Consider the following 27,701-nt stretch of genomic DNA (forward strand, 5'->3'; position numbering starts at 1 on the left):
ATACAAAAGTGCTTCTTATTTAGCATTTGTGATTCTCTGACCCTGATCTTTTTAGATCCTGGGGTTCTTTTTCTTAAATACTTTTTTAATTAAACTTTTTGAGACAATTGTAGTTTTATATGCAGAAGAAATGATACACAGAGATCCTATGTACCCTTTGCCCACTTCCTCCCAATGGTAACATCTTGTAAAACTATAGTGCAATATCACAACCATAATCTCAACATTAATACAGTCAATAGAGAACATTTCCATGCCCACAAGGACCCCCCCCATGATGCCTTTTTTTTTTTTTTTTTTTTTTTTTCCTAAGACAGAGTCTCGCTCTGTTGCCCAGGCTGGAGTGCAGTGGTGCAATCTCAGCTTACTATAACCTCTGTCTCCCAGGTTCAAGCAATTCTCCTGCCTCAGCCTCCTGAGTAGCTGGGATTACAGGCGCCCGCTGCTACGCCCAGCTAATTTTTGTATTTTTAGTTAAAACAGGGTTTCACCATGTTGGTCAGGCTGATCTCAAACTCCTGACCTCAAGCAATTCACCTGCCTCAGCCTCCTAAAGTGCTGGGATTACAGGCGTGAGTCACCATGCCCAGCCTCATCATGCCTTTTATAGCCATCCATTTTACTCCCGCCCTTGCCCCCTCAACCCCTGGCATGCACTAATCTGTTCTCCATTTCTACAATTTTGTCACTTCAAGAATGTTATATAAATGGAATCATTCAGGATTGGCTTTTCTCACTCAGCATAATTCTCTGGAGATCCATCCAGATCGTTGCATGTATCAGTACTTCACTCCTTTTTACTGCTGGGTAGTATTCCATGCTATGGATATACCAGTTTGTCTAACCAATCATCCATTGAAGAACATCTGTACTGTTTCCAGTTATGGGCTATTATGAATAAAACTCCTATAAAACATTCACATACTGGCATTTATATGAACATAAATCTTCACTTCTCTGGGATAAATGCCCAGGAGTGCAATTGCTGGGTCATATGGTAGTTGCATGTTTAGTGTCTTTAAGAAACTGCCAAACTGTTTTTCAGAAGGGCTGTATCATTTTACATCCCATCAGCAAAGTATGAATGATTCCATCATTTGATGCTGTCACTATTTTTTATTTTAGCCATTCTTATAGGAATGTAGTGATAGCTTACTTTGGTCGGAATTTACATTTCCCTAGTGGCTAATTATGTTGAACATCTTTTCATGTGCTTATTTGTCATCTGTATATGCTCTTCAGTGAAATGTCCTTTCTTGTATTTTGTCCACTTTCTAACTGGGTTGTTTTCTACTGATAAGTTTTGAAAGTTCTTTACATATTCTAGATGCCAGTCTTTTGTCAGATACGTAGTTTGCAAGTATTTCCCCCCCACTCTGTAGTCTTTTCATCCTCTTACGAGGTCTTTCTCAGAGTAAGTATTTTTTATTTTGATGAAATCCAATTTATCGATTCCTTTATGGCTTTGGTGTCAGGTCTAAGAACTCTTTGCCTAGCCTTAGATCCTGAATATTTTATCTAATTATTTTTATAGTTTTATGTTTTACATTTAAGTTTGTGATACATTTGGAGCTATTTTCTATAAAACGTGTACTATTTACGGCAAGGGTTTTTTGTTGTTTTTGTTTTCTTTGACATACTGATGTTTCATTGACCTAGCACCATTTGTTAAAAAGGCTATCTTTCCTTCTCCGTTTAATTGCTTTGCAATTTTGTCAAAGATCAATTGGGCATATTTCTGTTGGTCTCTTTCTAGGTTCTTTGTTGTGTTCTGTTGATCTATACATGTATCCCTCCACCAATATCACACAGTCTTGATTACTGTAGTTATATGTCTTAAAATCTTACAGACTGATTCCTCCTGCTTTATTATTCTTTTTTGAAATTGTTTCAGCTAGTCTAGTTCTTTTCCCTTTCCATATAAATTTTATATCTACAAAAAAAATCTTACTAAGATTTTGACAGGAATTACATTAAACCTGTATATCAAGCTGGGGGAGAAATTATATCTTTATTATGTTGAGTCTTCCAATCCCAGAACATGGTATGTTTCCCCATCCATTTAGACTTTGATTTCTTTCATCAGCATTGTGTAGTTTTCAGCACAGAAGTCCTGTGCATGCTTTGTTAGATTTATACCCAAGTATTTTTTGAGTGAATATAAATGGTACTGTATTTTTAATTTCAGTGTCCATTTGTTTATGGCTAGTATGTAGAAATGCAACTCATTTTTGTATGTTATCTTATATCCTGAAACCTTGCTGAACTCACTTAGTTAGGTCTAGGAGCTATTTTGTAGATTTCTCAGGGTCTTCCATGTAGACAATCATGTCATCTGCAAATAGAGACAGGTTTTTGTTTTTGTTTTGTTTTCTGAGACGGGGGTGTCACTCTGCTGCCCAGGCTGGAATGCAGTGATACAATCACCATGGTTCACTTGACCTCCCAGGCCCAAGTGATCCTCCCACCTCAGCCTCCCAAGTAGCTGAGACCACAGGCATGCACCAAAACACCCGGCTAATTTTTTTTTTTTTTTTTTTACTTTTGTAGAGATGGGGGTCACCCTACATTGCCCAAGCTAGTCTGGAACTCCTGAGCTCAAGCAATCCTCCTGCCTTGCCTCTCAAAGTATGAGTAGCTGTACCTGGCCAGTTTCATTTTTTTTCCTTTCTGCTCTGTATGCCTTTTTTTCCCTTTTTCTTGCCTTATTGCACTAGTTGGAATTTCTAGCACAATGTTGAAAAACAGTGATGAGAATAGACATCCCTGCCTTGAAAATGACCCCAGGAAGAACCTCAAAGATATAGCAAGAAATGAAGGGAAAATAAATACATATCTAGATAAATACATATCTAGATAAATCTAAATTAGGCGTTGTCAAAGTAACACCTGCAGGCCAAATCTGGCCTACTGTCTGTTTCTGTAAATAAATTTTATTGGAACATGGGTACACACAATCATTTCCATATTGTCTATAGCCATTTTGGCACTATAAGAGTGGAGCTGAGTAGTTGTGACAGCGACTATAAGGCCTGCAGGGGTTAAAATAGTTACCATCTGGCGTTTACAGGAAAAGTTTGCTGAACTCTGATTAAATAAACAATGCCTGCATAAAATAATGATGTCTCGTAGAGTTTAATATATAGTATTAAAATACAAGGCAATAACAACATAGGTTAAAAGGAGGGATAAGTGGAGTTAAAGGTCTTTGCATTATCTATGAGAAAGATAAAGGTAAACATTAATGCTAATAACTTTTTACCAAAACATCCCCTAAACACGTCCTCTTAGAAAGTTTAGGTAGAAAAACTTCCATCTCTTCTCTTTCCATTGTTTCTTCTGTCAAATCAAAGTAGAGTCACTCATTCACTAGCATCACTGGGCAGCAAGGTGCTCCATGTCTCTAATAAATCCCTCCTTAAAATATTTATAAAATGGCTAGGCATGGTGGCTCACACCTGTAATCCCAGTGCTTTGAGAGGCTAAGGCAGGAGGATCACTTGAGCCCAGGAGTTCAAGACCAGCCTCGGCAACAAAGCAAGACCCTGTCCCTACATACATACATACATACATATATAATAGCTGGGTGTGGTGGCTTGTCCCTATAGTTCCACCTACTGGGGAGGCTGAAGTGGGAGTATCGTTTAGACCCGTGAGGTTGCGGCTGCAGTGAGCCATGATCATGCCACTGTATTCTAGCCTGGGTGACAGAGCAAGACCCTGTCTCAGAAAAAAAAAAAAAAAAAAAAATCCATAAGGGTACTAACCAGTTCCAAACCATCCATCCCCTTACTTTTCACTGCTAGGGTGACTAACCATCCCCCCTCCCCCCAGTTTGCTGGGGACTGAGTAAGTTCCTGGGATGTGGGACTTTTCAGTGCTAAAACTGAGAAAAGTCCAAGTTGTCACTCTACTTCCAATATCCCACAATAGTGAAACAAACTGAGTGGAACTTAGGTAGTTCTTCTCTTTTCCATTCACTTCTAGTGAGGTCAATTCTAATGACCCAGTGAGCAGGTCACTTAATGAACTTGAACTCATTAAAATTAAGTACACAGCCTCACCTACAGGAGTTATTTATATTTGCTCCCCCAAATGATGCCTGAAAGCACACAAACTCCTTGGTTCCTCAAAGGTGCAGTATGTCAACAAGTTAACTGAAATAGAACTCATGGATATCTTGTCTGCCTCTGTTTTCTTGCTTTCTAGATCCCAGTGTCCTACTAACTAATACCAGTATATAGCACAGAAACAAAATCTATTTTAATCTAAGAGAATTGGGAAACTTCCAAAGAGCACTGACCTGAAAAATCTTGACAGAGCAGAGGAAACTGATTTTCTACCAAAGCCATGCAGAGGATTAGACTCAGATTTAGGCCAGTAAAAGATTTACATTCCACCCTGGTCCCAATATAACATGATGCACAGATAAAAACACACTCATGAGATGACATAGCTGACACATATTAGAAAGTCCAAAATAAAAGTCAGCTTTTAAGAATGCTAGTCCCAAAGGTAACAGCACAATATATAAGTTGCATTAAAATTTCAGCGATAGAGCATAGCATAATGAGTCTTTGAAATGGATTTTCAAAATTAATTTTTATCCTCATCCTGGCCTCTTTTCAAAAAGATTTCCCACAAAACCTCAGGACTGGAAAATAGCACCAGTAATGCATTTATAATGACCAAAATAAATTCTTAAGATTGATAATGAATAAAATTACAAAAACCTCCAGCTTCCTGACTTTCAGATCTTAGGCAACAACTCCACCTCCATGTCACTACCCACAGAGACAACTGTATGACTATACCTTGTTTTCATTATAACCTCTATTAATAATGCTAAGAACTCCCATACACAGCTGTGTTTAAAACCAAAAGTTGTATTAATGACCAGACCAGCTTGACCTTGATTGATCTGGGTACCTACACTGGACAGAGTAAAATGAGAAAGCAAAGCAAGCCTGCCCATCAGGAGGCCACCTATTCTGACTACAGTGAAAATTAAAATTAAAGCTGCCTCTTTCACAGTGCTTTGCACTTTTGCAAGTTTTCTTCAAATCATGGATTTTTTTCAGTCTTCTCTATATCTAAGAAAAGAAATATGATGCACAGGATGTCAAGTCAACAGAAAAAGCCAGGAAAAGCTATCCCTGGTAAATGAAGCATGACATTGGGACAGCAGGAGTCAAGAACATAAGTGAGTGTGCCAGTCTGTGTAAAATTGGTCACAACCAACTGAACACAATTTTGAAAGAAAAAAGGAAAATACTTGAAGGAAGCACAAAGCTCTAAGCCAATGCAAACAACAGTGGTTAAAAGTGATGGGCTGATTCCTGAAGTGGAAACGTTTATTTCATGGTTGCACGATTAGACACAGTAAATTCATATACCTCTGTACCTAGCCAGGGCCCTTCTTTTATTCCCAAAAGCTCAAAATCAAGTGTAATAAACAAAAGTATAGTTAAACTGCTTCAGGAAGATTTCCACTTAGCATCTTCAAGTTTCATGAAAACCTAATTTAACGTTGAAGATACACAGGAAAAAAAAAAAAAACACCTCAATTCTAAATTGGTACAAACTGAGCCCCTTTCTAAGAGCCACTCAAATTGATAGTGTACCACACATTAACTGGAAGAGGATGCCTCCTAGCAATAGCTGAATGAAAAAATGAAGGGCTCCTGAAAGAAGTCTCCATGGAAACTGCACAGTCCTTGCATCTACGATTCACCTTATACTTTGGCTGGCATTCAAGCACATCAAACCAGCAATAAAAACATCAGAAAGTTGGGTGGACTTTGGCAAATGAAGAATTCAGTGTTTGGTACAAGGAGATTTTCCAGGAAAAAAAAAAAAAAAAAAAAGTACATCCAACCAACTTTTCAGGATTCAAGAAGCCTCTGCTAGTCAAACCCATTTAAAAAAAAAAAAATCCCCCAATGAAGTATCTGCACCACGGCCTTCATTTTACCCATTCACTAAGTGCTTACAAAAGCCACTTTGTATTTTCACTCACATTCGAAACGATTTGAGTATCTTAAAGTACAAAACAGGTGTTTGGAATATTAGAATATGAAAAGGAAATATAATTCATAATTTTGTAACTATGGCAAATGAGGATCATTAACATGTAGTAACCAGCCTCCACAATGGCCTCCAATGATTTCCATCTCTTAGTATTCTTGATGCCCTTATATCATCCTCTCCCACATTATATCAGGGTTGTGTATGCGACCAATAGAAAAGAGCAGAAGTGATCATCTGTGACTTCTAAGGCTAGGTCACAAAAGATGTGGCTTCTGCCTTGCTGTCTCTCTCAGATCCCTCACTCTGAAGGAGGCCAGCTGCCATGTATGACAATCAAGCAACCCTAAAGAGAGACCCACATAGTGAGGAACTGAGGCCTCCCGCCAACAGCCCAGTGAGTGCACCACCATGGAAGTGGATCTTCCTGCTCCAATCAGGCCTTCAGATGGCTGCAGCCCTGGAAGACAACTTGTTTGCAATCTCCACAGAGATCCTGAGCCAGAACCACCCAGCTTAGCTTCTCCTAAATTACTGACTCTCAAAACTATGTCAGACAATAACTGTGTGTTGTGTTAAAGTGCTAAGTTTTGAGGTAACCTGTTATACAGCAATAGATAACTAATACAACACATAAGTGTTAGAAATCAGGATTACCTTCATTTCTCTAAGTTAAAGCCACTGCTAAAGAGGTAGTATAGCAGTGCGGAAAGAACAGGGTTCTGGAGGCAAACAGATGTGCTTCGAATTCTAGGCCCACCACTTATAAGCCATGGGATCTTGGTCAAATTACTTAACTTCAGTGCTTCAATGTCTTCATCAAAAACAAAATGTAGGGCCAGGCATGGTGGCTCATGCCTGTAACCCCAGCACTTTGGGAGGCCAAGGCTGGGGGATCACAGGAGGCCAAGAGTTAAGAGACCAGCCTGGCCAACATAGCAAAATCCCGTCTCTACTGAAAATACAAAACATTAGCTGGGCATGGTAGCACACGCCTGTAATCCCAGCTACTCAGGAGGCTGAGGCAGGAGAATTGCTTGAATTCAGGAGGTGGAGGTTGCAGTGAGACAAGATCGCACCACTGCACTCCAGTCTGGGCAACACAGCGAGATCCTGTCTCAAAGCAAAATAAAACAAAACAAAACAAAATGGAGGTAAGGAATATCCGTTTCAGAGAGTATTTGTAAAAATTCAAAACACAAAGAGCCTGGTGCCAAACAAGCATTTAATGTTAGTTCTCTCCCTTTTTTAAAGGGTACATGATTCTGCTAAAAATGAGCCTTGATTTACAAACACAACTACAGTTAAACTGAATACTGAACCCTAGGGAAGTTGGAAAAGACCCACAAATGCAAGGGAAGACCTCAGAGCCATTGCCAAGCTCTGTCACATAATTACCAAAAAAAGATCACCCTGTTTGCTGTATTTTATATATTTTTTTCCATTTAATCTTCTCAACATCCTACCGTAATCAGGATAAACTAGGTTATACTAAAGCAGGGTTTCTAAACTTCAGCACTATTGACATTTTGGATCGGATAAGTCTTTGTTGTGGGAGCTGTCCTGTGCAGTGTTGGATGCTTAGCAGCATCTGCCCACTAAATGCCAAGAGCACTTCCCCACATGTGATAACCAAAAAATGTCTCCAGACATTGCCAGATATCTCAGGGTGAGAATTGCAAAACTGCCATTGCTTGAGGACCACTGTGCTAAAGTATCAAATAGTCACCAAATCTCGATGGCTTAAAATGATGCTTTTTCCATACCCATGCAACAAAATCTATCAGGGCTCTGCCCCACATCATTTTCATTCTGATACACAAGCTGATGAAGCCTGTGTCCAACTGGAACATCAATGGTCATCATGGCAGAAAGGAAAAGAGATGAGGCAAACCACCAGCTTCTGCCTGGAAGAAGGCACACATCACTTCCCCTCACAGGCCACTGGCCAAAGCAAATCCGTGGCCAAAGTTGATGGTAAGAAATGGACAGTAAATTTTTTAAGCAATAATACAGTCTATCAACTCCTAAAACATCCAGAGGTACTAACATTCGATACTCAAAAAAAGATGTTCACAGGTAACTCGACAAAATTCACACAGCCTATAAAATCAAGATTCAAACGATGTCTACCAAATACGTGCACAAAAAAATCAACACTCTCTCCACTTTAACACTGATTTGCAAACTGTTCTATGGAAGTGAACAGTTTCTAAAAGTGCTTCAGGGATTCTGCAACATTAAAATTTGATTTTGGTTTAAAAAATATATATATATATATGATTCCACTCCTAGGTATATACTCAAGATAACTAAAAACATATGTCCACATTAAAATGTATACATGATGTATACATGAATGTTCATAGCAGCATTATTCATAATAATAGCACAAAGTGGAAACAACTCAAATGTTCATCAACAGATGAATAGATAAAATCTGACATATCCAGAAAATGGAATATTTGGCCATAAAAAGGAATAAAGTACTGATACATACTCTTATATAGGTAGACCTTAAAACATTATGCTAAGTGAAAGAAGCCAGTCACAAAAGGTAACATACTGTATAATTCCATTTACATGAAATGGCCAAAAGAGGCAAATTCATAGAGACAGAAAGTAGGTTAGTGGTTGTTAGGGCCTGGGGTTAGAAAACTGGGGGCCATAGTGGGGTGACTGCTAAAGCGTATGAGGTTTCTTGTTGGGGGTAACAAGTGTTCTAAATTTGACTGTGATGATGGCACAATCCCATGAATATACTAAAAACCATTTAATTTGACACTTTAAATGTGTGACTTATATGGTGTATGACTTGTACGGTAATAAATTATTACCAAAAAATGTTACCAGAATAGAAATAAAGTGTGTCTGTTTTTTGTTGTCATGCTTTTTTTTCCAGATCACTGTAAAATAAATGTAATACAATTTTTGCCTACAGGTAAGGATAATCGATGCTGTCAGGTACAGTGCTTGATCACACTTGGAACAAGGTGGTGGATCCAGAGTCACAGACTTGCTGGTGAATAAAAATGCATTTGAAGTTTCACAAAAATATGTATTTTTCTGTTATAAGATAGCACCTGTCACAGAACCAAATACCAACTCCCCACTCCTTAAGTGTGCTCCTTCAGCATTCTGCTAGAGAACACTAAAAGGTGACGAAAACTGCTTTAAAGATAAAGTGGCTGCCCTTAATCAAGTAAAAGTCCAGAATGATGCTCTCATATCACAGCAAATTCACTCTGCCACTTTTTGCAAAATAATGTGTTAAGGAAAAGCCACATATGAGATTTTATTTAAACCTTCCTGCAGTCATTTTGCTTGTGTTTTCTGCATTCCTACTCCCAGCCATGAATTGACACAGTTTCATGGATAAACCTCAGATCAGTCCCCACTAGGATAAGGCAAAGCATGGGGTTACAATTCCCATGGGGCATCCAAGTTCCCACATCTGCCCCATGGAGTACTGTGGGACAAGAAAGGAGGAAGCAAGAGGCACTGTCTAGGGAAATTTCTGCAAGAATACGACTGACTCCTACCACAATCCACAAGACACTGAATGGAACTTTTCTCCGCTCCCATAGATTTAACAATGTTCTACAGAATGCAACCCATCATATACCTGAATGCCTTTTGTTCCTCCATTTCTGAAGACAAACTCTCAAACGAAAGTTGGACATGACTGCAAAGTATTTTGTAGGGCCCACACGTGAGCCAGCACAAAAGAATTCCCTTTTAACCTTTAAGTTTAGATTTTCTGTGAAAAGCACTTAAGTAGGAAACTCTTTCTTAAATTGTGATCAGAAAATGAACATATGATAGTGCTTCTAATCTTCATTCCATTTGGCACAGGGTTCTTAATGTCCTGTGCCATGGACGCTTTGGCAGTCTGGTGAAGCCTTATGGATCCCTTTCAGGAATTATATTTTTAAGTGCAAAAATAAAACATATGATTACAAGTGAAGCCACTTATACTGAAATAGTTATTAAAATATTATAAAATGCTAATTCGTGATATAGTGATACATGTGCCTTTTGTTACGGCATTAAGTATCAAGAACTGGTGGTAATGTGGCCAGGCACGGTGGCTCACGCCTGTAATCCCAGCATTTTGGGAGGCCGAGGTGGGTGGATCACAAGATCAAGAGATCGAGACCATCCTGGCCAACATGGTAAAACCCCGTCTCTACTAAAAATAGAAAAATTAGCTGGGCGTGGTGGCATGCTCCTGTAGTCCCAGCTACTCAGGAGGGTAAGGCAGGAGAATCGCTTGAACCTGGGAGGTGGAGGTTGCAGTGAGCCAATATCACACCACTGCATTCCAGCCTGGCGACAGAGTGAGACTCCATCTTAAAAAAAAAAAAAAAAAAAAAAAATTTAGCCAGGCCATGGTGGCGTGCGCCTGTAATCCCAGCTACTTAGGAAGCTGAGGCAGGAGAATCGCTTGAACCTGGGAGGCAGAGGTCGCAGTGAGCCAAGATCTCACCACTGCACTCCAGCCTCGGGGTGCCAGAGAAAGGCTGTCTCCAAAAAAAAAAAAAACTGGTGGGAATGCCAATAACTGCCCAAATTTTGAAGCAGTGTTTAGAATAAACAATATTTCAAGATATCTGCAACAGCTGTGATACAATATGAAAATATCTGTGAGTTATTGAGGACAAACTCAAAGGTGGGGCCAATAGTACTATGATTTGTCACCTGCATTCATTAATTGATGAAAATGCTAAATATCCATGGTTAGTCAAAATAAAGATGTACTTTTTCTCCATCCAAGAAGTCACCTTGAATTCTATCCACCGATTTCTTGGAGATCTGAGAACCCAGGTAAAAAATCCATGTACCAAAAAAAAAAAAAGTAATAACCTAAGGGATAAACCTTTCTCAGAGGAATGTGAATTTTAAGATGTCTGTAGACATTATTTAGGATGTTTTCCTCATAAACAACAAAAATACAAAGGGTTGTAATTCTAACGCTTTGTACCAAGTACATAAGAAAGCTAATGTTAATAAACAAATAATAAGTAACATTAAATGTTAATAAATAAATATACCTGGGGTAAATGAAACAACCCATGTTCACTTTTATTCTGGACATTCTCTTGACATAAATCCTGCTGTTAGACTTGGCTGACTGCCTAGAATTTTTCTGGACTAGGCCTTAACTATGGAAGAGAAAGCAAATTTTATACTATCCTCAAAATTTATCCTCTACCTACACCCTACACTTCTTGAGATTGTTCTCAGATTTCTTAATCAATATTGAAGTAAAAATCTCCTGTGGCTATGAATCTTGGCACACTTAATAGTATCCATGGAAACATCCTAATTGAAAACATTCAGTTCCCATTGGATCATCTCCTATCCCACGAAGCATTTAAGACAATTAGTTTAAATCCTCCTACATACTTGACACCCTATAAAGAATCTTGCAGTGATAGGTAATATAGTGTATGGTATGGGGGCAAATCTATAATCTGAGCTCTCAAAATAATTCTAGAGAATTGCTTATGGGCACTCAAAACTCTGACCTAGGGCATTTTACAACACTTGTTAACTTTAGCATTTTGTTTGTAATATAAACAGCAATGTGAAGTTAAGGTAAAGCCTATCAGAAATTTCCTTTTTTACTGAATTAAAAATGGATCATTCATTAACTTACACCACAGAAAATAAGGTGTTAGAAGCTAGGAGCCACTTGGTTTCTCACCTTTCCTCATAATTTTGCCTCATGTGTTATTAAATGCCCCATAATTTCTAGTTAGAATCAACATCGCTTTTCCTAGTTTAGAGATCCAGTGCTACAAATAATAAATGCAGGATCATGAAAAGATCCAGCTCTATTATTCTTCTCTTGTGCAAGGAACATCTGTTTTATGTTAACAATCGTTGCTAGGATGAAAGAGGGTAAAGAATCAGATGCTGACATTAAGAAAAGCCGTTTTATCTTTTTATACTTCTTCCTTACCTGCAAAATGGAGGCTGGGATTCTGTGCCCCTCTTCTACCAAGAACTTCTGAGGATTACTGTAATTGAATCCAAGCCTTACGTTCACCACTTCTGCATCCCAGCAAAACTGCTCCTCCTTTTAGAGCTCAGAGCATCCTTTTGAAGTCAGCAGGAGTGGCTCAACAAAAAAAAAAAGAAGAAGAAGAAGAAGAAAAGAAAACACAAGGGCACAGAAGGAGCATGGAAACCAGCCAAGACTGACAGAATTTCAATAACCTGGGATTTGAAAAGCTGTACAAATATATTTATTATCAAGATGTTTCAACTTATTATTATTAGCTTACTTTTATTGAGTAAAAGGTCTTCTGTGCTCATGCCAGATGGCCGGGAAAGTATTAGGAAATCATTTCTGAAGGATGGTGCTCAGTAATCCAAAACAAGCCAAAAGTTGAACCTCCTGCTATTTGTACAACCCATCATCCACACAAAGAGCAAAGAAAATGAAGTGTCCTTCTTTCTTTCAGTTTTCTACCCTGATTGGGTTATAATTATGATGTAAGAAAATGACCCCACAATCCCAGTACTAAATATTTGTAGCAATATTTAACTGAACTTAGAATAGAGGCTTTCAGTTCATCCCTACTCTGTAAGAAGAGTAACTACCCAGGGACCACCATGATGTGGGAAGCTAAGGCATGTGGAAAGGCCAGGGTGGATGAGATACCACATGGAGAGAGACTGGCCACAGACACTGAGGAACTATTCACAAGAGTGAAGAAGCTATCTTAGAAGTAGAACCTCCAGTCCCAGTGCCCAACCAATGTCACCTGGGGCAGAAATGAAGAGCTCAGCTGACATCTTCCCTAATCCCTCACTGACAAAACTATGAAAACGGTTATCCTAAGCCACTAAGTTCTGGGGTGGGCTCTTAGGCAGCAGGATATAACCAAAAGGGGCAATCATCACATCTTTTTATTTTTGGGAGGGGGACAGGGTCTTGCTCTGTTGCCCAGGCTGGAGTGCAGTAGTGTGATCACGGCTCACTGCAGCCTCAATCTCCTAGGCTCAAGCAATCCTCCCACCTCAGCCTGCCGAGTAGCTGGGACTACAGGAGTGCACCAACATGCCCATCTAGATTTTTAAAATTTTTTTAGAGGTAGGGGTCTTCCATTGTCACCCAGGCTGGTCTTGAACTCCTGGACTCAAGTGATCCTCCTGCCTTGGCCTCCCAAAGTGCTGGGATTATAGGTGTGAGTAACCGCATCCAGCCTTGTCATTACATGGCCTTTGATACCACCAGAGAAGTAACAGTAAGGGAGCCTAAGCATTCTTCAGACAAGAATAGAAAGTGAATGAAGGTCCTTCCAGCTGGCTCAGGACCTCAGAATCACCCATCCTTAATACTCAGGCAAAAGTTAGTTTCAACATGAAGTGAAGAGCCTCACTTCTGGCTAACTCATCCCAATAGGAATCATTAAGGCCCTACAGGCACTAATGGCAAGAGACTACCTCATTCAAGTAAAGGTGTCCCAAGAGCAAGAAGCCAAAAGAAGGCCCCTATAGTAACTGCTGAATCTTCAGGTAAAAGACCTCTTGCCTCTAGGAATTCTTCCCAACTGTATGAACTACAGAGAAACCCCGCAAATGGTCTGGCAGATACCTAACTGATAATGGGTATGCAATCTATCCATATGCTAATCTTTCAAGAGCAAGAGACTCAGGCTCATCCTGGTGTCTCCTATTACAGCCCATCTGAACCAAGGAATCTGCCCACAGTTTCAAGGCCTTTTCAAATTCATCAGGGAAAAAAAAGAGATACCCAACACCACACAGCAATAAACTAGGTGGGTTACCACCTAGGCAATTTTATTATTTGAGTATTTTTGAACCTGTAGTTATTTATTCAGCTCCAGGCACGCTATCTACAGTTTACAGTGCTATTAAAACTAGTTCTAATATATATTCCTAACTCAGAGGAATGATTGGCAGTAGGTGAATTCTTGAAGAACACTGAGGAATGTTACTAAAAACAGGGACCCCCCTTCTACTCTGCAAAGTGTTTTACAGTTTTGTCTCAAAGCACCCTTTGGAGAGAAGTCAGTTTTGTTATGTTCACTTTACAGACCAAGGAACATGGGCCTCTAACTGCTGGAATTTATTCCAATTTATAGGTATTTATACCTATCAAGCCAGGTATGAAAACATGGATGATCTGAGCGACTATATCCAATTGGTAGACAACCAAAGTGAAAAACATAAGAAACAATTTAAACTCTGGTCTGCCACCCTAGAGGAATAATTTCACCTCTCTTTGTACTCACCCCCTCCAAAATACCCCACCCCCAGAGGTAAAGATTATCCAACTAATGGTTATTTTTGTTTACTTTCAGAACAAAAATGCTTCCCTTACCAGGATTTAGAGTTGTAATATAGTAATTCATGCCAAAATCCAGAAATTGCCCTGTTAGTATATAGCAAATAATATTTTTTTATCATAGTTCTGATCTGGGAGCAAAAGTCAAATGATCTTACCCCAGGAAGTTGGTGTTTATTCTAAAATATTGTGATGGCATATAAAATGAGGTTACCAGGGGGTGGAGAAGGAATTGGGGAGTTATTGTTTAGTAGATATGGTTTATGTTTGGGATGATGAAGAAGTCCTGGAGATGGACGGTAGTGATGGTTGCACAACATTGCGAATGTACTTAATGCCACTGAAGAGTACACTTAAAATGGTTAAAACTTAAGTTTTACAGTAAACTTTAAATTTTTTTAAAGAAATAAATGCCTGCATGAGAAAATAAAACTCATGAATGGCTAAATCATGCATTACTATTTCCATGGTGGAAAATAAGTTGAAAGAAAGGTTAAAACAGTTTGGATTTCATGTTAGGCATATTCAATCCGAATGACTGTGAAAGCCTTTTCACTCATAATTTTTCAATCTAAACACTGTTGTAAAAGGCTTCACAGTATTGATCACTCTGATACGTCATATCTAAAAATAGTTTACACTTAAGAAAACAGTAATTTAACCAAATTATCAAAATTACAATCACCAATGAGGGGTTGAGACATCATGTGCCTCCTGATGCATTACCTGAGAAGGACATGTCACTTATGCAGTATTCCAGACAACGAAAAGCTTTTAAGATCTGTTCCAGATCAAAGGAAACTAAAAAGTCATGACAAATAAATTCAATACGTGATCCTGGACTTGATACTGTATCAGGAGAAAAAAAATATTCCACTGAAGAACATATTGGGGATAATTAATGAAACTGGAATACGGACTGCATACTAAAGTACTGATATTAAATTTCCTAAATTTGAATAACAGTGTGCTTATGCACAGTTTTCAAACTTAATACTTCAGTGGGAAACTGGAAAATCATACCTTGACTGGATATTGCAAAACTAAAGAATAAAAGAACATATAAATGCTGTAATCTAGTTAGTGAAAGTGTTTCTCAAACAGATATGGGTTAGCAATTCTGAAACTATGTGTATACCAGATTTAAACAAATAAATATATTAAGTTTAAACTATTAAGGCATAGAAGAACATGATGTATGTGATCTAATCTCAAGTGATTTAGTATGTGGCAATCAATATATAAATACAGATATATAAAATACATATACATATATGAATAGACAGAAAGAAAATAGGGCACATGTAGCAAATGTTAAGTAAATCTAGTAAAGGGTATACAGGATTTCCTGGTACTATTCTTGCATCCCTATTTTCTGTCAGTTTAAAGTTACTTCAGTATAAAAAGTTTAGTCTGGATCCTTGAATTAACATGACAGAAAACTGCCTACACAACCAGAAATGCCCATATTGGGAAGAAAAGCATCTGCTGTGCTAAGCTCCTGAAAGTTGAGGAACACAGCTACTAGCGTTGTATTAACCAATACAATAGGATTTCAGTGTAATTGATATTTGCTTCTTGTAGGCCATAGCTTTATTTCTGTTAATCAAATATTTGTCACAAATACTCTATGATATAGTGTTCCACCAAAGAATGAAAAAAATCAATAGACAAAAATCTGAGGATAAACAGGATATCTGCGTAGTCTCAAAGCATATCCCCCAAGATATTTTAACCTCAAAGAGAAAAAGTAATAATTTTACAGTAGAAAAACCCTGCAGACAGCAACTTAAACAAGGAATCAAGGTAAATGCCACCAGTAACAAGACACATAAACATCATTAACTCCTTGATATGATGCACTGAAAAATATGCATCATTATATTATTGCCAAAAATGCACAACCTTATCCATAAGAAAACATCAGACAAATACAAATTGAGGAACATTCTACAAAATATTGATCTGTACTCTTCAAAGGTATCATTAAAGATTAAGAAACTATTACAAACTGGATGAGACTAAGGAGAAATAATAACTAAATGCAATATGGGATCCTGGAGAGGATCCTAGGACAGAAATAGACCACCAGTGGAAAAACTGATGGAGTTCAAATAAGCTCTGTAGTTTAGTTAATAATACTGTACCAAGATTAATTTCCTATTCTTGATCCCTTATATAAAATGCTAACATAAAGGGAGCAGGGTGAGGAATATAAGGGAATGCTACTACTTTTGTAACTTTTCCATAAGCTCATCCCTTGAGTGACTGAATGAATATTCCTACTAGATTGATGTACAGGTTAACCTCCACTCCTACTGAAAATTCCACTATAAACAATAATACCTGGCTTGTTTTTAAGACTTAAACCTACAAGCACAAGGGAAAGGAAAAAGAGAACAAAATTAAAGTGGCTGGGAAAACGGATGGACATAGAGTGACTACAGGAAGAAGGTTAATTTATACAACAGACTCTGGGAAAGGACCCAGCTCCTTCTGAGGTGTAGACAGAGCTGGAAGCAGGAGGATAAGAGCATTTCAAAGCTAAAACACCAGTACTTTACGTGGCACTAAAAAAAATGCCAAATAAGATATGACACAGTAGTCTACCACTTAGCATTTATCTTAGGCTTATTAAAGGAGTTCTTTTAGACTTTTCATTTATCATTCATATACACATAGAAAGGGAAACAAGAAAAATTAACTGCTCAAGGTTTTCCTAAAAATTCCTCACATTTAGAATTGAGTATTTGTCCATCTTTTTTACTCAGACTGGTCAATGTCCATATTTTTCCACAGTGTTGTCTTCTATGCCATCAACAGCATTTGGTGATACAGCACTTCTTAAAAGAATCCATAAAAAGAAACTGGAACCATCAGTACTCAACTTTGAAATTATGTAAAGCTAGCCTATTTTTGACTGCCACTTTGGGATGGCTGCTAAACACTTGGGAAACATCCAACTTACTGCCTCTCTCACTTCCCCACCTTCTAACTATTTGGTTCCTATGAGTCTCCAACAGCCCCACTTTAGTCTCCAATATATTTTCTCAAGCCACTTATACCCAGTCTGCAAGTTTTGATGCATATAAGACATAATCAATTGTGAAACATTTTAATCTTAGATCAGGGAGCAAAAGTCTGCCTCAAAAATAGATTAAACAAATCAAGACAGTGTGGTACTGACACAGTCTAGACATAAACCCTTACATTCCTTACATTTAAATACATAAGGTCAATTGATTTTGCACAAGGGTTCCAAAACAAGTCATTAGGAAAAGAATAGTTTGTTCAAAAAATGATGCTAAGAAAAGTGGATATCCACAGACAAAAGTATGAAGTTGAACTCCTACTTCACACCACATACAAAAATTAACTCAAAATGAATCAAAGACTGACATATAGGAGCTAAAACTATAAAACTCTTAGAAGAAAACACAAGTGAAATCTCTGATCTTGGATTAGGCAACGGTTCCTTAAATATGACACCAAAAACACAAGTGACAATAGAAAACAATAAATAAACTGAACTTCATCAAAATTAAAAGCTTTCATCTTTCAAAGGACACCATCAAGAAAGTAAAAAGACAACCCACGGCCGGGCGCGGTGGCTCAAGCCTGTAATCCCAGCACTTTGGGAGGCCGAGATGGGTGGATCACGAGGTCAGGAAATCGAGACCATCCTGGCTAACCCGGTGAAACCCCATCTCTACTAAAAAATACAAAAAACTAGCCGAGCGAGGTGGCGGGAGGCTGAGGCAGGAGAATGGCGTAAACCCGGGAGGCGGAGCTTGCAGTGAGCTGAGATCCGGCCACTGCACTCCAGCCTGGGCGACAGAGTGAGACTCCATCTCAAAAAAAAGAAAAAAAAGACAACCCACAAAATGGAAGAAAATTTTTGCAAATCATTTATCTGACAGAGGACTAAAATATGTATTATATGTATTGTATCATATGTATTGAATCGAGAACATATAAAGAACTCTTACAATTCAATATTTTATAAAGATAAATAACCCAATTTAAAATGGACAAAGGATCTAAATACACATTTCTCTAAAGAACATATACAAATGGCCAATAAGCATATGAAAAGACATGCAACATTATTAGTCGTCAGGGCAATTCCACTTAAAACAACAATGAGATACCATTACACACCCACTAGGATAGTCATAATCAAAAAGACAGACAATAACAAATGTTGGTAAGGACGTGGAGAAATTGGAACCCTCATATATTGCTCATGAGAATGTCAAATAGTACAGCAGCTTTGCAAAAGAGCTTGGCAGTTCCTCAAAAGGTTAAACATAGAGTTACCATATGACACAACAATTCCACCTCTAGGTACATATTCAACAGAAATAAAAACATATGTCCACACAAAAACCTATATACAAATGTTCAGAGTAGCATTATACATAATAGGCAAAAAGTGGAAATTACCCAAATGTCTGTCAACTGATGAATTGATAAATAAAATGTAGTATAGCCATACAATAGAACTGGCAATAAGAAGTGCTGATACATGCTACATTTAAAACATGCTAAGTGAAAGAAGACAATCACAAATGACCACACACTATATGATTTCATTTCTATGAAATGTCTGGAATAGACAAATCCATAGACAAAAAGTAGATCCATGGCTGCCTAGGAATGGTGGAACTGGAGGTGATTGCTAGTGAATATGGGGTTTCCTTTTCAGGTGACAAAAATATTCTGGAAATAGTGGTGATGGTTGCACAATTCTGTGAATATACCAAACCCATTGAATTGTACACTTTAAATAGGTGACTATATGGTATGTGAATTACATCTCAGTAAGACCGTTACTTTAAAAAGTGAGAAAACAGGCCAGGCACGGTGGCTCATGCCTGTAATCCCAGCATTTTGGGAGGCCGAGGCAGGTGGATCACCTGAGGTCAGGAGTTTGAGACCAGCCTGGCCAACATGGTGAAACCCCATCTCTACTAAAAATACAAAAAATTAGCTGGGCGTGGTGGCACATGCCTGTAGTTCCAGCTACTCAGGAGGCTGAGACAGGAGAATCGCTTGAACCCAGGGGGCAGAGGTTGCGGTGAGACTAGATCACGCCACTGCACTCCAGCCTGGGGGACAGAGGGAGATTCTGTCCCAGAAAAAAAAAAAGTGGGAAAACAAGAGACAAAGGAGAAAACCTTTTTAAAAATAATAATAATCGCAAGAATGTTCTAGATTTGATTATGGTGAGTGTATTAAATCCAACCTGATGAATGTAGAAGATGTAATCTTAACCATATGCAAGATTTATTAAATTAAAATATTACAATCAGTCCAGGTGGCTTAGTTCAGATTATTAAACTGTCAATATTTATATGTTGGCTGAAAGTCCAAAAGTAGAAAGTAATATAGTTAAAAATAAAGAGGGTTATAATTACTAGGAAATATAATTCCTGATCTAGCAAAGGAAGCACACTAACTAACAAAATGATAAAATTCATTACTCTCCCTCATTTGGAAAGGGTTATGATTATTATGAAAACCAATATGGGTATGGGAAGAGCTGAAATCAAGTATATTTGCGACATGACATAGTACATGAAACCAAGCTTATGACAAGACAAACGTTTAGTGGAAAAAAGAAAAATATATTGCATACCAAAAGAAAATTCATATACATATGAACCTGCACATAAATCCAATCTGTTTATATATTTTTTGAGACAGGGTCTCACTCTGTCACCCAGGCTGGAGCACAATGGTGTGATCACATCTCCCTCCAGTCTTTACCTCCCAGGCTCAAGCAATCCTCCCACTTTAGCCTCCCAAGTAGCTGAGACACCAGTGTGCACCATCACACCTGGCTAATCTTTGTAGAGCTAGGTCTCACTGTGTTGCCCAAGCTGATCTTGAACTCCGGCTCAACTGATCATCCCACCTTGGCCTCTCAAAATGCTGGGATTACAGGCATAAGCTACGACACCTGACCAATCTGCTATTACTATTGACGACCATCTGCCATTCTAGATATAGAAGAATATAGAGAACGGATTGGCAAACTTTTTCTTAGGGTCTGGGGGCTATATGGTCTCTACTACAACGACTCAACTCCGCCACTGTAGTTCAAAAGCAGCCATACCAATATGTAAACAAATGAATGTGGCTGTGTTCCAATAAAACTGTTTATGGAAACCGAAATTTAAATTTCATGTAATTTTCACATCACAAATTATTCTTTTTATTTTTTCCCAACCATTTAAAACTGCAGAAACCATTCTTAGATTATAAAACATACAAAAAATGGGTGGCAGGATGAATTTGGCCCACAGGCTGAATTGTGTCAACTCCTGATAGAAGAATGCTTTCAATATGAAGAACACTTCAACATACCACTAAGCAAGTCTTCCAATACAGAAGAATATTTACTCACCAGAAACAGAAAGGCATGCTAACAAGTACGCCTCATCTGGGAAATAGTCACAAAAACTGTCAAGAATGTTTATAGGAATAAATGAGTTAATACATAAAATGTTCTAAAAGTAGTATTGGACACCCAGCAAACCACTCAACACTTTATTCTGATATTATTAGTAGCAAGATATCCATACTGACTCCAACAGAAAAGACAAAGGCAATGGTTCCATTTCTGCAGTAGTACCATGCATATCAGAATTAGAGCTGCAGATTAAGCATCCCTAATCTGAAATCCAAAATGCTCCAAAATGTGAAAGTTTTTGAGTGCTGACATGAGGTCACAAAAGAAAAAATCCATACCTGACCTCATGTGACAGGTCATAGTCAAAACACAGTCGAAACTTTGTTTCATGCACAAACTTATTTAAAATATTGTATAAAATTACCTTTAGGCTATGTGTATAAGGTATATATAAAACACTAATGAATTTCGTGTTTAGACTTGGGTCCCATCCCCAAGATATCTCATTATGTAAATGCAAATATTCCAAAGTCTGAAAAAATCCAAAATCCAAAACACTTCTGATACCAAGCATTTCAGATATGGGATACTGAAACTGTATTACTTTTAGGTCTCAAATTTCCAGCTGTGGTATTTTCTTAAGAGGGTCTCTCAAATTCTCAAAGCTAGAATAAATTTCATTTCAGTAGCAGGAAGCTGTTATTTACTCATTACAATTAAATCAATACTCATTTTGATAAGTAGAAGAAAGGTGAGACGATGATGACAAAATGTTTGAGAGTTACTGCTCTAAGAAATTGCCCAAAGGATTTTTCAAAGGAAAAATTAAGATTTGCGTCAGATTCTATCCTTGGCTACATGTGTGAAGTCAATACTAAAAGCAACATGGAAATCTGACCTTTCCCAAGGAACTGTTCCACCTAAGAACCTACAAGAAATTCAGATTTGATTAACAGCTCAGAGCTCATCTCTTCCACCTGACCGCTTTCTACTTCTTGGTTTATAAGTAAGAGGTGCTTAGGAAGAACCATGTGTTCAAGAATGGGAAAATTATCCCTACCAGCCCCCCAGCACAACCTTGTGCTGCACACCCTGACACAAAGAGTAGAGAAGTCGTTTACTTATTACAGTGAGAGGTGGCTTCAATCATCATATTGACCTGACCTGCAAAGGAAGGCTTGTAATTCATAATTAAACAGAACACCACTGCCTGCCTTTTCCAGATAAAATTACATTTTGAGAGAGAAAAAAATTAATACTCATTTTGATTTCACAACTTTAAACAAAGGAATGTTGGGAAACTATTCTTGACAAGGCAGCCTACTATACATTCACCCAACCACCTGTCACTAACATCATTCTCAAACACAAAGAGCTATTTTTATGTAGTACATTACCGAGGTAGATAATATCCCATTGCCATAGCAACAAGTTTTCCAGAAGATATGTTAACCCATGAAGAATGCAAAACAGAACAAAGCTATTTCTTTGCATTTGCCTTTAAAATATATGAAGAGGATTGTAAGATTTTTAAGGCATGGTTTGCTCAATAGAGCCTTAGTGGATTTGAGCAATGTATAAAGAAATCCCAGGCCGGGCACGGTGGCTCAAGCCTGTAATCCCAGCACTTTGGGAGGCCAAGACGGGTGGATCACGAGGTCAGGAGATCCAGACCATCCTGGCTAACACGGTGAAACCCCATCTCTACTAAAAAATATGAAAAACTAGCCAGGTGAGGTGGCGGGTGCCTATAGTCCCAGCTACTCGGGAGGCTGAGGCAGGAGAATGGTGTAAACCCGGGAGGCGGAGTTTGCAGTGAGCCGAGATGGCGCCACTGCACTCCAGCCTGGGCGACAGAGCGAGACTCTGTCTCAAAAAAAAAAAAAAAAAAAAAAAAAACCTTATGCCATTGACCACTGCCTATGAAAAAAGAAAAAAAGAAAAAGAAAACAAATGGAACAAATCCTGAATGTATACCTATACACATACAGCTATTTTTTAATCTTTTTTTATTTAAGAGATAGGGTCTCACTCTGTCACCCAGGCTGGAGTGCAGTGGTGCAACTGCAGCTCACTGCAGCCTCGACCTCCCAGGCTCAAGCAAATCTCTTGCCTCAGCCTCCCGAGTAGCTGGAATCACAGTCATGCACCACCACACACCGCTAATTTTCAAACACATTTTTGGAGAGGCGGGTTTCTCACTATGTTGCCCAAGCTGGTCTTAAACTCCTGTCCTCAAGCAACCCTCCTACCTCAGTCTCCCAAAATGCTGGGATTACAGGCATGAACCACCATGTCTGGCCTGGCCCACATATAGCTATTTTTATGGCATAACTTTAACGTGTATGACATGATGCTTTGATATACATATCCATAGTGAAATGATTACTACCAGCAAGCAATCTGACATACTCATCATCTTCCATAGTTACCTTTGTGGGGAGAAGAGGTAAGAGCACCTAAAATCTACTCCTAGCACATTTTCCATATACAATACAATATTATTAACTACAGTCCTCCTGCTGTACATTACATCTCTACACTTACTGGGCCTACATCACTGCAAGTTTGTTCACTTTGACCTACATCGCCCCATTTCCTCCCCATTCCCACCCTTGATAACCACGGTTCTATTCTGTTTCTATATATTTGACTCTTTCTTTCAGGTTCTAGATAAAAAAGATTATGCAGTATTTTTCCTTCTGTGTCTCACTTATTTTACTTAGCATAAGTTCATCCATGTTGTCACAAATAGCAGGATATCCTTTTTTAAGGTTAAATAATATTCTGTCATCTGTGCATGTGCGTGTGTATGCCATGATATTTTTAGCCACTCATCCATCAACAGTCACTTAAGTTGTTTCCATATCTTGGCTATTGTGAATAATGCTGCAATGAACACAGGAGTGTAGACATCTCTTTGACACACTGACTTCATTTCCTTTAGGTACATACCCAGCAGAGGAACTGCTGGATCATATGGTAGTTCTACCTTTAATTTTTTCAGGAACTTCTATACCGTTTTCCATAATGGCTGTACCAATCTACGAAAGTATAAAAGGGTTCTCTTTTCTTCACACCCTAACATTTGTTATCTGTTGTCTTTCTAATAGCCATTCTAAAAGGTGTGAGCTGATATCTCATAGTGGTTCTGATTTCCATTTCCCTGATGATTAGCGATATTGAGTATCTTTTCATAACCTGTATGGCTTCTTTGGGAAAATGAATAATCAAGTCCTTTGCCTATTTTTTAATCGGGTTATTCGTTTTCTTACCATTGAGTTCTGGGAGTTCCTTATATATTTTTGACATTAACTCCTTATATATGTTAATATCCTTTGATATTAACATATATATAGATATATAGATATATATATCTGTGTGTCACAAATATTTTCTCCTAATCCATAGGCTGTCCTTTTATTTGCGGATTGTTCCCTTTGTCATGCAGAAGTCTTTTAGTTTGATGTAGTACCACTTGTTTATTTTTGCTTTTGTTGCCTGTGCTTTTGGTGTGATATCCAAAAAATCACTGCCAAGGCCAATATCAAGGAGCTTTTCCCCTATGTTTTCTTCTAGGAGTTCAATGGTTTGAGTTATTAACATTTAGGTCTTCTTTTCCATTGTGAGATTTTGTTGTATATTTTAAAAACATATTTTGAGTTGATTTTTGTATATAAGCATCCAGCTTCATTCTTTTGCCTGTGAATATCCAGTTTTTCCGATATCATTTATTGAAGAGACTATCCTTTCCCCACTGTGTCTCCTTGGTGGCCTTGTCAAAAATTAGTTGACTGTATATACTTGGGTTTATTTCTCGGATCTCTGTTCTATTCTATTCATCTATATGTCTGTTTTTATGCCAGGATATACTATCTTGATTTCTACTGCTTTATAATGTATTATAATCTGAAATAAGGAAGTGTGATGCCTCCAAACTTGTTTTTCTTTCTCAAGATTGTTTTGGCTGGCCGGGCGCAGTGGCTCACGCCTGTAATCCCAGCACTTTGGGAGGCCGAGGCAGGTGCATCACGAGGTCAGGAGATCGAGACCATCCTGGCTAACATGGTGAAACCCTGTCTCTACTAAAAATACAAAAAATTAGCCGGGCATGGTGGCGGTCACCTGTAGTCCCAGCTACTCAGGAGGCTGAGGCAGGAGAATGGCATCAACCCAGGAGGCAGAGCTTGCAGTAAGCCAAGATTGCACCACTGCACTCCAGCCTGGGCGACAGAGTGAGACTCCATCACAAAAAAAAAAAAAAAAAAGATTGTTTTAGCTATTCCAGGTCTTTTGTCATACCATATGAATTTTAGAACTGTTTTTTCTATTTCTATGAAAAATGCCATTGGTATTTTGAGAGGGATTGCATTAAACCTGTATATTGTTTTGGGTAGTGTGGACAATTTAACACTATTAATTTTTCCAATGCATAAACATGAGATATCTTTCCAATTTTTTGTGTCTTCAATTTCTTTCATCAATATTTTATAATGTTGAATGTACAGATCTTTCACTTCCTTCATTACATGTATTCCTAAATATTTTATTATTTTTATGCTATCATAAATGGGACAGCTTTCTTGATTTCTTTTTCAGATAGACTATTACTGGTGCAAAGAAATGTAACTGATTTTTGTATGCTGATTTTGTATCCTGCAAGTTTACCGAACTCATTTTTTAGTTTTAAGAGGACTTTTGTGGAGTCCAGGGTTTTCTACATATAGGATCATAACATTTACAAAGGGATAATTTTACTACTTCTTTTCCAATTTAGATGCCTTTTATCTCTTTTTATTGTCTGGTAGCTCATGTTAGTACTTCCAGTGCTGTGTTGAATAAAAGTGGCAAGAGTGGGCATCCTTGCTTTGCACCGGATCGTACAAAAAAAGTTTTCAGTTTTCCCCCACTGATTATGATATTAGCTGTGGACTCTACATAAATGGTCTTTAATGTGTTGAGGAAATTCCCTTTTAAACCTATGTTGTCGAAAATGTTTATCACAAAAGGCTGTTGAACTTTGTCAAATGCTATTTCTACATGTATTGAAATGATCATGGGTTGTTCTCTTTTTTTTTTTCTTTTTTCTTTAGAGACAGGGTCTCGCTGTGCTGACAAGGCTGGAGTGCAGTGGCACAATCAGTGCTCACTGCAGCCTCAAACTCCTTGGCTCCAGTGATCCTCCTGCCTCAGCCTCCCAAGTAGTAGAGACTACAGGTACATGCCACTATACCCACCTCATTTTTTTAAATTTTTTGTAGAGACAGTGTCTCACTATGTTGCCCAGGCTGGTCTTAAACTCCTGGCCTCAAGCAATCCTCCCACCTCAGCTTCTCAAAGTGTTGGGATTATAGGTGTGAGCCACCACACCTGGCTTGTTTTTTATCTCTTATTTTGGTAATGTGGCGTATTACAGTGATTGTTTTTTTTTGTTTGTTTGTTTGTTTGTTTTTGAGACAGAGTCTTGCTCTGTCGCCCAGGCTGGGGTGCAGTGGCCGGATCTCAGCTCACTGCAAGCTCCGCCTCCCGGGTTTAGACCATTCTCCTGCCTCAGCCTCCCGAGTAGCTGGGACTACAGGCGCCCGCCACCTCGCCCGGCTAGTTTTTTGTATTTTTTAGTAGAGACGGGGTTTCACCGTGTTAGCCAGGATGGTCTCGATCTCCTGACCTCGTGATCCGCCCGTCTCGGCCTCCCAAAGTGCTGGGATTACAGGCTTGAGCCACCGCGCCCGGCCACAGTGATTGTTTTATATATGTTAAACCAATCTTGCATCTCAGGGATAAGTGTCACTTTGGTCATGGTGTATAATCTTTGTGAGGTGTTGTTAAATTTGGTCTGCTAGTATTTTATTTAGGATTTTTGCATATATGTTCATCAGACATACTGACCTGTGGTTTTCTCCTCTTATGGTATCTTGGTATCTTTTGTCTGGCTTTGAAATCAGGGTGATGCTGGCCTCAAAAAAATGAGTTTGGAAGTATTCTCTCTAATTCTGTTTTTTCGAAGAGTTTAAGAAAGATTAGTATTATCTCTTCTTTGAATGTTTGGTAGAATTCAGCCATGAAGCCATCTGGTCCCAGGCTTTTACTTTTCAGGAGCACATATAGCTATTTTTGGGTAAGGAAGAATTGCTACAGAAATCGTATCCTATTGGGAAGGAAAAAGCAAAACTAATGCTTAGCCATACCCCCAAACATTATAAAACACTCTCTACTGCCTTGAATTTATCTCCATTCCCAGAGCAACCTTTCCCACCATATGTAGCTACTCCTAGCAGAATCTGTAAGAGGGTCACTCCATTGTTGTATGTTTTCCAGTGTCATGAATAAGGACAAACACTCCAACTCGTGGAAAGCCTCACTCTGACCAAAAAGCATACATACAGGCTGGGTGTAGTGGCTCACATCTCTATTCCTAGCACTTCTGGAGGCCAAAGTGGGAGGATCACTTGAGCCTAGGAGTGAGGCCAACCAGGGGAATATAGTGAGACCCTGTCTCTACAAAAAACTTAAAAATCAGCCGAGCATGGTGGTACATGCCTGTGGTCCCAGCTACCTGGGGGGGCCTGGGTGGGAGGACCACTTAAGCCCAGGAGGTAGAGGCTGCAGTGAGCTGTGATGGTGCCACTGTGCTCCAGCCTGGGTGACAGAACAAGATCCCGTCTCAAAATAAATAAAAGTATACACACACACATATACTTCCATATCCAAATGCAAACAGACAACCCCACATTCCTCAAGGCTTCCTTGGAGAAATAGGAAGAATCTCAGATTAACCAGTCACTCCTATTCAACCCTCTCTGCATGGAGGTCTGTATTCCCAGGCTCTTTCTGGCACAAAAAGACTTTCATTGCTCCTATCACTGGCCATGGCCCATCCTCCCTAGGATCCAGGGTAGTGTTTCCCACTCCTGCTCATAGCCTGTGCTGGTT

The 27,701-nt window shown here is 38.7% G+C and overlaps 1 protein-coding gene across 8 annotated transcripts in view; it reads right to left on the reverse strand.

Moving 5' to 3' along the window:
• The window catches only part of LOC105478175 (RALBP1 associated Eps domain containing 2), a 195,528-nt gene that overhangs the window by 155,461 nt on the left and 12,366 nt on the right, over positions 1-27,701 (reverse strand). The window contains exon 1 of one of the 8 annotated variants that reach the window (XM_011735240.3): positions 11,996-12,150. The exons of the other annotated variants lie outside the window; for them this stretch is intronic. The gene's annotated coding sequence lies outside the window, so the exon portion shown is untranslated. Of the gene's footprint in view, positions 1-11,995; positions 12,151-27,701 lie in introns of those variants that run through there. 8 annotated transcript variants of the gene reach the window in all.

This window comes from Macaca nemestrina, chromosome X (assembly GCF_043159975.1).
Source record: "Macaca nemestrina isolate mMacNem1 chromosome X, mMacNem.hap1, whole genome shotgun sequence".
Taxonomy (NCBI): Eukaryota; Metazoa; Chordata; class Mammalia; order Primates; family Cercopithecidae; genus Macaca; species Macaca nemestrina.